Raw genomic sequence first — 12,574 nt, 5'->3', positions numbered from 1 at the left:
AACTATCAACTTTCCCCCCTCAAAAAAAAAAAAAAAGAAAAAAAAAAAAAGAGAAACCAAGGGCCAGGACTGCAAGCAGGAATTCTGGGCCATGCTGGAGGGATTTGGCTTATCGCCCAGCATGTTAACCACTAGAGGTGTGACTAAACGAGAGACGCTGAACACAGCACGGTGCAACAAATTAATAAGGTCAAACGGCCCCGGATGAGCAGTCGCGGATATAAAGGAATGTGGCAATGATTTTCGATGCGAACAAACCTGCATTACATCCATGAGCGAGCAGCAATTTCGGTCGGATCAGAGACTCTGCTTCGCTTTAATACTTACACTGTCACTGCAAGTCTGTGCTTGCGAGCTTGATCATAGAAGAATGTTATAGCTGCTTGTTATTGCAATCATTTAAAATGTTGAGGTGGATTGCGTGCAGACGTTACTGATGGCATAATTGAGTGAAATGAATGACAAAGGTGAAAAAACTATCACACAAATCCCAGGAGGATTATTTTAATCATCCAAATCATCAGAAAACAGACCCCACAGAGCTTCAGTATCAGTCTGTGATCTTTGCGGTAAAGGTACGGCATGCAAAAGACCCCATGAAAACGCTTGACAAGCAGTCTTCTTTGCCAAATTGGCATATTTCCTCTAAGGAAGGAAGGAAGTTGGAATCAGGGAGAAGATTTAAAGGAATAGTTAACCTAGAAATTAAGTTTAGCTGAAAGTTTACACATCCTCGGGTCATCCAAAATAAGTTTGTTTCTTCATCAGAACAGATTTGGAGAATTTTAGCATTAAATCCAATTACACTAGATGCTTTGCAGTGAATGGGTGCCATCAGAATACAGTAGTCAACATTCGAAGTGGATCAAAAAAGTTCATCAAAGTTGTCCTAAGATAAGAATGGGTATTCTTTTTGATTTTAGGACAAATTTGATGAAAGGTTTTGATCCACTTAGAATGTTGACTACTGTATGCATATTTTAGCCAGAAGCAATGGTTTAAAGTTAAAACGCTTTAATGATAGATTTGTTTCTTTTACAAACACAGCTTTTTGATTCATAAAACATTAATTGATGGACTGGAGTGGTGTGGATTACTTGTGGTTTAGTGATGTTTTTATCAGCTGATTTAACTCTTATTCTGATGGCACCCATTCACTGAGGATCCACTGGTGAGCAAGTGATGTCATGCTAAATTTCTCCAAATCAGTTCTGATGAAACACAAGTTCATCTACATCTTGAATGGACTGGCAAATTTTCATTTTTGGGTAAACTATTTCTTTCACTGGACAAAAACTTGGATACCAGCAATACTTTTAATTCATTTTCCAAAAAAGAAAGGAAGTTTGATTCAGGGAGAAGATTTAAAGAAATAGTTAAACCAGAGATTACTCACCCTCATGTCATCCAAAACAAGTTTGTTTCTTTATCAGAAAAAAATTGGAAAGATTTAGCAATACATACAGCAGTAATTTTTTTTTCAAATCTGTTCTGATGAAGAAACAAGTTCATCTACACCTTGAATGTCTTTCATTTTTGGGTAAACTATTTCCTTCACTGGACAAAAACTTGGATAGGAGCAATACTTTTAATTATTTTTTCAAAAAAGAAAGGAAGTTGGACTCAGTGAGAAGATTTAAAGGAATAATTCACCCCAAAATAAAATTTTGCAGAAAGTTTACTCACCCTCAGGTCACCCAAGAAAAGTTTGTTTCTTCATCAGAACACATTTAGAGAAATTTAGCATTACATTTGATTACACTGGATACTTTGCAGTGAATGGGTGCCACAATAACAGTATTTTAGCTAGAAGCAATGGTTTAAAGTTAAATCGCTTTGACGGTGGATTTGTTTCTTACAAACACATAGCTTTGCGCATTTCAAAACTTTATTGATAGACTAGAGTCGTAAGGATTACTTGAGGTTTATAGTAACGTTTTTATCAGCTGTTTTGACTCTCATTCTGATGGCACCCATTCACTGAGGATCCACTGGTGAGCAAGTGATGTCAAGCTACATTTCTCCAAATCTGTTCTGATGAAAAAAGTTCATGTACTGTACATGAATGGACTGGCATATTTTCATTTTTGGGTAAACTATTACTTTCACTGGACAAAAACTTGGATAGCAGCAATACTTTTAATTAATTTTTCAAAAAAGAAAGGAAGTTGGATTTAGGGAGAAGATTAAAAGAAATAATTCACCCCAAAATTCAATTTTGCTGAAAGTTGACTCACCCTCAGGCCATCCCTAATAAGTTTGTTTCTTTATCAAAACAGATTTGGAAAAATTTAGCAGGACATCCAATTACATTGGATACTTTGCAGTGAATGGGTGTCGTCAGAATATGCGTATTTTAGCCAGAAGCAATGGTTTAAAGTTAAAACGCTTTAATGATAGATTTGTTTCTTACAAACACACAGCTTTTCGCTTCATAAAACTTTAATTGATGGACTGGAGTTTCACTCCACAAAAACTTGGATAGCAGCAATACTTTTAATTCATTTTCCAAAAAAGGAAGAAAGTTGGAATCAGGGAAAGATTTAAAGGAATAATTCACCCCAAAATTAATCAAAATGAGTCAATATGTGTTTTCTTGATCAAAAAACATTTGGAGAAATTAAGCATTACATTAACATCACTTGCTCACCATTAGATCCTTTGCAGTGAATGGGTGCCGTCAGAATAAGCGTATTTTAGCCATAAGCAATGGTTTAAAGTTTACGTATTAACAATGTATTTGTTTCTTACAAACACACAGCTTTTCTCTTCTCAAGACAATAATTGATGGATGAATTACTTGTCATTTATAGTGATGTTTTTATCACCTGTTTTAACTCTCATTCTGATGGTACCCATTCACTAAGGATCCACTTGTGAGTAGGCATGTGCCGGTATCAAATTTTCATGCTGCGATTAATTGATTGAGCTTTTATCACGGTATACGGTATTATCACAATATTTTAATTGCTCAGGAGAAATGGATGGAGTGGTGGTGGGGGAGGGAACAACTTGCATTAAAAAAACAACTTGCATTACAATAGGTGTAATTGTGATTGTCAAAACATATGGTAGCAAAACAGAATTTTACACAATTTTCACGATTTCAATTCTTGGGATTTGATTTCAATCTTGATTCAATATTGTCTCTTTGGGCGAATTCCAAACGGAAGGGCGGATCCCTATGCCCTACTCCCTCCGAAGGGCAGAGCCCTTTGAAGTGAGTTCTTTTAAGGGAGTAGGGCATTTCTGTCTCTTTTAAGCGTTTGGAACTCCCTTTGCAAAGGGAACGACTGACGAAATGTTACCTTGACAACGCTGCGTGTGCGTGCAGCATTCAGCACTCTGATCAGTTGTTGTAAATAAATACTTCTTTTCATTATTATTTTATTTAAATATTTATTTTATTTACTATTACACTTTTCTTAAACTAAACATGCTTAAACTTGCTTACACTACCGTCTTAAATTACATTTTTATCACTGACGAAAAATATTTTGTATTACATAAAAATAAAGACAAATTTAATCAGCCTATTCTACCTAAGTATGTATGTGAAGTCGAAATCAACCCCAACTTTGCTTTAAAATGCATTGCAAGAGCTCCTAACTGAAGATCATGTGATCACTAACGGAAATCACTTCCGTGAAGTGACCATGGAATGTTCCCTTCTCTAACGGCCTTCTGGAAGGGCCCTTCGTGAAGGGATTAAGTTGCTCACTTTCGTTTGGAACGTCCCTACAAATGGCGTCCCCTTCTAGAAGTGCCCTTGAAGGGCGCAAAATAGCCGTTTGGAATTCGCCCTTTGGATACAAATTAGGTAGGCTACAGTAGATAGCCTACATATAAATTTTTCTCAAGAAAAAAAATATATATCTCACATAATGCTGTTAATTATGTGTAATTATAATTATAATAATGCTGATATTATGTAGGCATATCTTTCGGTAAGTTGTACTGTATCTTTAAATAAAAAGTAACAGATGATCGGTTTACTTGAACTGAAGCACTACAGCGATCGGTCACGTCACATTTACAAGCACCAAAACGGTATTTATTGTCTGAGTTTCGTAATAAAATGGACAGAACCTGAGAGCTGAGAATTGTTTTCATATCAAAAGTAACCTGCTTTGATCTAGTAGTCTGTCGGTCTCCATGTTCTCTTTGCTCCGTGATTTTTCTCTGTGTGAGAAAATGGATGCGTGGCGCGAGAGCGTGTGAGAAGTGTAAATTGCGTGAGTCTCACGCTGAATGCGTAGAGTTGGCAGCCCTGCTTTTAGAAGGGGGATAAATCGTCGGCAGTGTTCCTCCTTCCGCCATGCTTCTTCTCCATGTGAGGATTGTTTACATTAGACTAGAGTGCGCACTGCGCCGCATGCACACAGTGCTTCTACATGTGGGGATTGTTTACATGCAGAGTGCGCACGTGTTTCGCGCAGCATATACACCGTGTTTGTTTAAGCGGTTGATGGAAAATAAGCTAATGCGCGTTCTATAAATATAAATTCTGATCTATTATTTTTCACGGTATTTTGAAGTGCCCACGATAACAATATCGTGCATATTCATTACCGCGATTTATTGCATTACCGAATACCGGCACATGTCTACTTGTGAGCAAGTGATGATTAATACTGTTCGTATGCATCTTTACCACCCACTAACTTCAGTTTGTCAAAATATTGTGCCCTTTCCTGCTTACGAAGTCCTTCCCTATATGATTTAGCAGCCTCCACACGTTTTTTTCCGTGGTTTAGACAGCATAAATTAGCAGAACAACATATTCAGTAGTACATTAACCATGCAATCCATGCTGTTGTTTACATCCGAGTATCTCCAATATGGTCATGCATCCGGATAACTGATTCCTTTCACTGGACAAAAACCTGGATAGTAGCAATGTCTTTGCTCAATTTAAAAAAGTTTGACTATTTTTAGAAGAACACAAACATATTACTACATGACCTCAAATCTAGCAGACCAAATGGCATTAAACTCATAGGGTCTTCATGAATCGGATCACGTTCCATGGCCTAAGTTTTGTCCTCAACAACCACAATATCAGGCTTATTACAGGAGAAAAAATTACAACCCATGCGCCAAAAACCAACGCATACTGCATCAAGACCACAAGTAACTAACAATCACTTTGCTCCATTGCACTACACTCAGTGCATACTTCTGTTGTGAATAAACACCATCTTGCTTCTGATGTTTCACTTTGTAAAAACACAACTCGCATCAAAAGAAACACTTTTTACAATAATTACCAACGTTTCTACTGAAAAGCAGATTCATTTGGTTAATCATTAACTTCCCTTTGTCCTTCATGAACTGTGGAAAAACATCTGGTAAAACAGTGACAACTACTGTCTGAATTAAACTGAAGTAAATCTAGCATGTAAATGAGTTTTAAATGGCCACATTGTATCAAACTGTCATGAGTTGCTAAGTGGACTAAAGAGAAACACTATGAAGTGCCGTTTCTAAAGTGAACTAGATCAAAGTGATAAAACAATCACAGACAGACAGGGTTTCAATACAAACAAACGTTGCGAAAATGAGAACAAATGTGTTTCATTTGTTTTATAAATCAGACGAGAATCATTCGCTCATTGAAGCGCCGATTTTGCCTGCATCTCTATGTCCCACCCTTTAAAGCCAAATCACTTCAAAAGAAGTCCGAAGTCGGCTGTATTTATACTGTTTGTTTTTTCTCGACGTGTCAAGTAGCTGTCAGTTTGAGGTCTGAGATTGAGAACTTACCTTGTAAACAGTCCCATCCTCCCCGTGAACGCTCTGCTGGACTCGTGCGCTCTCATTCCCCTGTGTAACAATACAGCACGATCCGACAGGCAGGTGACGTCATTCCTTTTAGGCTTCGGGCTTGACGCCAGTGCGCCTGCGCGACCGGTGGGGGCGCAAGTTTATATGGGAAATGTAGTACTGTTGTTGGTTAAAAACGAGGGTGAGAAAAAAATGCCACAAGCGGTGGACACAAAAACTATTCAGATATTTAAAACATATACCGTGTTGGCCAAAATTATTAGAACACTAAATGTTTTTAGTCAGTTATTTCTATCTTTTGCTGTAGTGTGTCAGAATATCAGTTTACATTTCCAAACATTCATTTGCCATTAATTGTAGTAATCCAGTGAGATTTTTGTTTGCACAAGGAGTTTGACAACAGCCAGTGCTTCACACAGAGATCTGATTCCACCACCGTCATCCAGTCTGTCTGGAATGATATTAAAGGAGCACTCCACTTTTTTTGGAAATAGGCTCATTCTCCAACTCCCCCTGAGTTAGTAAATTGAGTTTTACCGTTTTGAAATCCATTCAGCCGTTCTCCTGTTCTGGGAATATCACTTTTAGCATAGCTTAGCATAGATCATTGAATCCTATTAGACCAATAGCATTGTGTTCAAAAATGACCAACGAGTTTTGATATTTTTCCTATTTAAAACTTGACTCTTATGTAGTTATATCGTGTAGTAATACCGGCAGAAAATGTAAAGCTGCAATTTTCTAGACTGATAAGATTAGGATACACTCTCATTCCGACATAATAGTCTAGGAAGATTGCTGCCGTAATATGGATGCAGCAGGCGGAGTAATATCACGCAGCACCTGAAATTATAGTTCCCAGCAAGTTAACGTTCAATGTGACCGGCGTGATATTACCAAAGTCCCTTTAAGACAAGTCATGTCACTCGGCGGCCATCTTTGAAACGCTACTCGGGCAGGCAAGTGCAGCTCCTTTCTCTTTGAATGGGGAAACATCAAATTCTCCAAAACTGTTCACCAAGCTGACGATTAAATTTCATATTTTAAATCTCCAAAGAGATCCAACATGAACTGCCTCATAAATATGGTTCCCTGAGCTCCAATAACGTTTAAAATCGCTTATTTTTTCTCGCTCAATGAGCCAGTGCGCATGCGCAGTACTGAGCGCACGTCTTAAAGCGCCGATTGTTTCTATAGCAACCGGGACTTCTAAGGGCAGCTGCAGTGACGCGCTGACTTTACTAATCAACGATTGGCTCTTTCACTAAGAAGGCGGGGCTTCGCGGCCATAATGAACGTTGCATTTTTCCCCATTCAAAACTATACGAGTGACATGTCTTGGGTATTCTATAGTCTTTGATATTACTGCACCTGCTTCGGCCATGTTATGGCAGCAAACTTCCTTGACTATTACGCCGGAATGGGAGTGTAGTTCCTAATCTTATCGGCCTGTAGAAAATCGCAGCTTTACATTTTCCGATGGTATTAGTACACAATATAACTACAGAAGAGTCAAGTTTTAGATGGGACAAATTTCAAAACTCGTAGGTCATTTTTGAACGCGATGCTATTGGTCTAATAGGATTCAATGATCTATGTTAAGCTATGCTAAAAATGATATCGCCAGAACAGGAGAACGGCTGAATGGATTTCAAAACGGTAAAACTCGGGTTATTAACTCGGGGGGAGTTGGAGAATGAGCCTATTTCCAAAAAAAGTGGAGTGTTCCTTTAAGAAACAGAACAAACTGAGACGGACTAAATCCAGAAGAACTGTGGCAACGTCTCCAAGATGCTTAAAGAGACCTACCTGCAAAACTACCTGCGCAAGTGCACCTATAGGGCAAAAGCTGCTTTAAAGGATGGTCACACCAAATGTTGATTTAGAAGTTAATTGATGAAGAAAATCTATTTATGACATTATTTTTGACAGCATCCTCATTCAGCAAGTGTCTAAAACTTTTAACAGTACTGTAGCTTTGCAGGTAGGTTTCTTGAAGCATCTTGGAGATGTTGCCACAGTTCTTCTGGATTTAGTTTGTATGATTCATTTCTGTTTCTTCATGTCTTTCCAGACAGACTGGATGATGATGAGATCAGATCTCTGTGTGGAGCACTGGCTGTTGTCAGACTCCTTGTGCAAACAAAAATCTCACTGGATTATAACAAATAATGGCAAATGAATTTTTGGAAATGTAAACTTATATTCCATACTGACACACTACAGAAAAATATAGAAATAACTGACTTAAAACCATCTTTAGCTGGTGAAAATACTAGTGTTCTAATAATTTTGGCCACCATCGTATAACTGCATGAATTGCACATAGATGTACAATGCAATACAAAAAAATATTGAAAGATTAATGAGTAACTTATTCCTGTTTTTAGAAATGTCACAGCCAAAATGAATAATCCTGGTGTGGTCACATATCTTGCTGTCTTTTCCATTCTGTAACACTAAGTTGCTACAAGATTTTCTTGTATAATATAAACGCCTTTCAGTGGTGGAAGTCTTGCTAAATCTCAGGGGTGGGTCTGAGTAGATAAACACCAAATTAGTTCACAGGAACACACAATTATGTGACCATTAACACAATGAACACTAATTAGCAAGCAAATCTTACTTTTTAGACAAATTTGCCTTATTCTGCATGGCTGGATAAATACCCCATTCCAGTTGCTCTTTTTCTTTCTTTCTTTCTTTCTTTCTTTCTTTCTTTCTTGTATTTCAGATTTAGTTAAAACGAATATTCTTGAAAAATCATACTAAACAGACCAGAAAAGTATTTATACAATAAGACATAAATTCAGATGCAATGATCAGAAGCATGGCAGAGCAATGAGTCAAGATGTAAAGATCATTACGCATGAAATAATACAAATGATCAATACTCATAAATTCTGTATGCATTAAATAACAATTGAAAACTGATGTCCCATTAACAGACTTTCCCAAAATACTTTCTATACGTCACATGAGGCTCAGTGCAGCACTCACTGCACTTAAAATCAATTGAGGGAAGAGATCCATAGGATTTATTTAGGCAAAAGCAGGCCACAGACAGACTTACAGAGGATTATGGGAATGATTGTACATGGTGGGCTGTCTGGTGGAATTACAGACATGGCAGCAGCTGGTGATGAAGATTGGGCCATGGGGCCACACTAACCCATGATCAGATTTTAATTCCCAAAATACAGTACAATAGCAGAAACACTGCCTGCTCTAATTTATTTCCAGGAATCAATGTTAGTAAAATTAGGACTCATCAGAGTTTATAACTCTCAGTCTGAACATGAGAGCCAATTCCTGATTATTATTTTTAATTATATTGTTGTCTTATTGTTTATTATTACTGTTATTATTATTACTACTCAATACCACGACTGAGGTGAGTCCCTTGAGCAAGGCACCGATCCCCCAACTGCTCCCCGGGCGCCGCAGCAATGGCTGCCCACTGCTCCGGGTGTGTGTTCACGGTGTGTGTGTGTGTTCACTACTGTGTGTGTGCACTTGGATGGGTTAAATGCAGAGCACAAATTCCTAGTATGGGTCACCATACTTGGCCTCACTTCACCTCCTTTCCTTTCCTTTACTGTATGTCTTTCATAACTGACAAAATAGTGTATATGATTATTATTATTAAAACGTATATTGCATATTAAGCATTTGAGGGCAAATACTGTAATAACAATGAGTATTAACTTGTCAAAGTTTCATAAGAATATCTCATATTTCATAGATTTTTTTTACCCTGTTAGTGAAGTGTCTAGCAAAGTCTATCCACCTAATTCTTCAACGCAGAAGCTTATGGCCGAGACTTCCTAGTTCATTAGCCGCAATAGGGAAATAATGAGAAGAATAACAGCATGCAGTAAACGTTAAAACTGTTTTTGTGATAATAATTAAGATAATACATTAAAATAAGATGGTAAGATACATCAATTTGCAATATCAAGTAGAAAAAACTGCTGTTTTGTACAGCTAAAATTAGCTGGACGAGGATGAGAACGGAAGCCAGACCCATAAAATTTACAAATGGCCGCGCAGCCATCTTTAGTTCTGATCAGAGTTTTGACAAATCTAGTAATGTTTAAAATGGATGTCATAATAAATGTCAATACATCGGGAATATTTCAAAAAAACAGCGATTCATTCATAATTCATATACTGCTTGTATGTATCTTTACCACCTATTAACTTTAGTTTGTCAAAATATTGAACCCTTTCCTACTTACTAAGTCCCTCTCTATATAGCAGCTTCCAGACGTTTTTACCATGGGTTAGACAGCATAATTTAGCAGAACAACGTATTCAGATTTACATCCAAGTATCACTGGTATGGCCGTGCATCCGGGTAACTGACCAAATCGTGACATAAGTGCAAACCCTCTATAGCTGGTAAGTAACTATGATTATAATCATGATGTTGTGACTGTGAGGACCAGAATAAGAACACAGCGATCCGCTGTTCCCGCTTCTCTATGCAAACTTTCCACATCTTTTATTTCTATTTTTATTCAAACAAGATTCCTGTCCCACTGTTTCTGTCTCCACTCCCTGCTACAACTGTACATAATCGCTATCTCTCCTTCAGCTATTTTGGCAACAGATCTTTAGTCCTAAAAACTCACTAAGGACACGTAACTTGGCTTTCAACGTGCCTCATTGTCTTGGCAGTCAGTAAATGTCTTTTCAGAAGCCAAAGCTGTTCCTTTCACTTCAGCTCAGAGTCAGTACGCCAGACTAGAGCCGTCATGGTTGGAAGGACAGTCTGTTTAATGTATAGAGAGGGCAGCACTTCTAAGGACTAGGCCGAGAGTATTAGAGGTGTGTAAATATTTAAGCAGCCCAGGTCTGCATATCATTACTTGCACAGAAACTAATGGGAATGAGTGTGTGCTCTCTTTATAAGCAGCTCAAAAACAAACTGCTCTTTCAAACTGCTTAAGCCAGAAGGATTCAATCCAAATTCTGTCTGGATTACATGACTTATCTATATAACACCTGTTTGACCCTTAAACTAACATTGTAATTACTGATTGTGAGCATAATTTGTTAGGAAATCTGGGTAAATTACAATAAATTATACTTAGACTTTTCTAAGCAATTTCTTATATGGTCACCAAAGCTGCATTTATTTGACAAATATACAGTAATTTTACTGTATTAGGCTGTGACAGACTCATCCACTTTCACTGAATGTAAAAGATCTGCTTTGGGTTCCACAGAAGAAATAAAGAAACGTATTCATGACTAAGGCATTAACTTAGCATTAACTTCCCCTGCAGTATATCATAGCCTTGTGTATTTAACAACAAGCTTCTCTTGCTGTCGTATTTGTTTCAACCCGAAATCAACCTCCAGAGTACGGATGAAAGGAGCCAGAACTAGAGTAGACTATGGGCCCTCGGTGGGACTCAAAATCAATCTCGTGGCTTTGATCTGCATTTAACCCTTAGGACTGAAACTCTGAGAAGCTTAAACGCACTCTCATCGTAAAGCCGTTTACTTCTGTTTAATGTTGGTAGAAAGTTTTATACCCACAAAGAGCTGGTTCCCTAAAAGGTTCTCTTATTCAAGCTACTCAATAATGTAGAACTAGATAAACATTCTCATATAGCAGTCATTTCAAACAATCATCAATCAATGCAAAACGAACGTTGCTCATGTCAGAAACAGAACAATATCTTAACCACAGTAAAGTATCTTGTATGCTGCCCGGCATTCCCGGCGCACCATAAAGCATGTAATGTAGCAACTACAATCATAGTCTTTGTTCTAACACAATTACCTGCCTTTTTCCAATCACATGACAAAGTGCTTGGTAATTTCATCGCTATTTACATGGATCATGAAGTCCATTTACAGCAGAAACAAAACTGTTCCTGAGGTACAGCCGACGGTTTGCATTCTACTGTTGCATGTGCAATTTTCCGTTAGTTACAAAATCTGATATGGAAGCTTATTTAGGACATGAAAAAAGGTAATGGTGCCCTTTTATCTGATAAATCTGACTTTTACACAATTCTGACTTTATCTCTCTGACTCAATTTTAACTTGTTTACGTCTCACAATTCTACTTTTTTTCTCAGAATTGAGACACAAGTCACAGTTGCCAGACAAATTGTGATTTGTGATAGGCTTGTTTGTACCGATGAATTTAAAAAAAAATCACAATTCTGAATTTTTTCTTGCAACTCTGAGTTTATATCTCACATTTTAGACTTTTAGACTAATTCTGAGTCTGTTTCTCACAATTATTCTGACTTGTTTCTCAGAATTGCAAGTTTATGTACTGCAAATCCACTTTTTTCTCAGAATTATGAGATATGAACTCACAATTATCAGAAAAATAGACAGAATTGTGAGAATTGAGACAAGCTTGTTTCTGCAAATTAATTTCCAAAAACAAATCTTGCAATTGTGAGTTTATATTTATTTATAATTTAGACTTCTTTTTTAACATTTCTGAGTTTGTATCTCACAATTATTCAGACTTTTTTCTCAAAATTGCAAGTTTATGTCTTACAGTTCAACAATTTGTCTCAGAATTTTGAGATGTGAACAAAAAATTGTCCGAAAAAAGACAATTGTGAGAATTGTAACAAGCTTGATTCCGCAAATGAAAAAGATTAAAAAAAAAAACATTTCTTGTGACTGAGTTTATATCTCACAATTTAGACTGCTTTTTAACAATTCAGATTTTTACCTCAAAATTGCAAGTTTATGTCTTACAATTACACTTTTATTCTCAGAATTTTGAGATATGAACTAAAAATTG

The 12,574-nt window shown here is 37.1% G+C and overlaps 1 protein-coding gene across 2 annotated transcripts in view; it reads right to left on the bottom strand.

Annotated features, from left to right (window-relative positions):
* daam1a (dishevelled associated activator of morphogenesis 1a) overlaps positions 1–5,877 on the bottom strand; it is a 72,079-nt gene extending 66,202 nt beyond the window's left edge. For both annotated transcript variants that reach the window (XM_073826900.1, XM_073826902.1), the window contains exon 1: positions 5,767–5,877. The gene's annotated coding sequence lies outside the window, so the exon portion shown is untranslated. The remainder of the gene's footprint in view (positions 1–5,766) is intronic.
* Between the last annotated feature and the right edge of the window lie 6,697 nt (positions 5,878–12,574).

Source organism: Garra rufa, chromosome 21, assembly GCF_049309525.1.
Source record: "Garra rufa chromosome 21, GarRuf1.0, whole genome shotgun sequence".
Taxonomy (NCBI): Eukaryota; Metazoa; Chordata; class Actinopteri; order Cypriniformes; family Cyprinidae; genus Garra; species Garra rufa.
The sequence above is the reverse complement of the archived record's forward strand: the minus strand, read 5'-3'. Positions and strand labels throughout refer to the sequence as shown.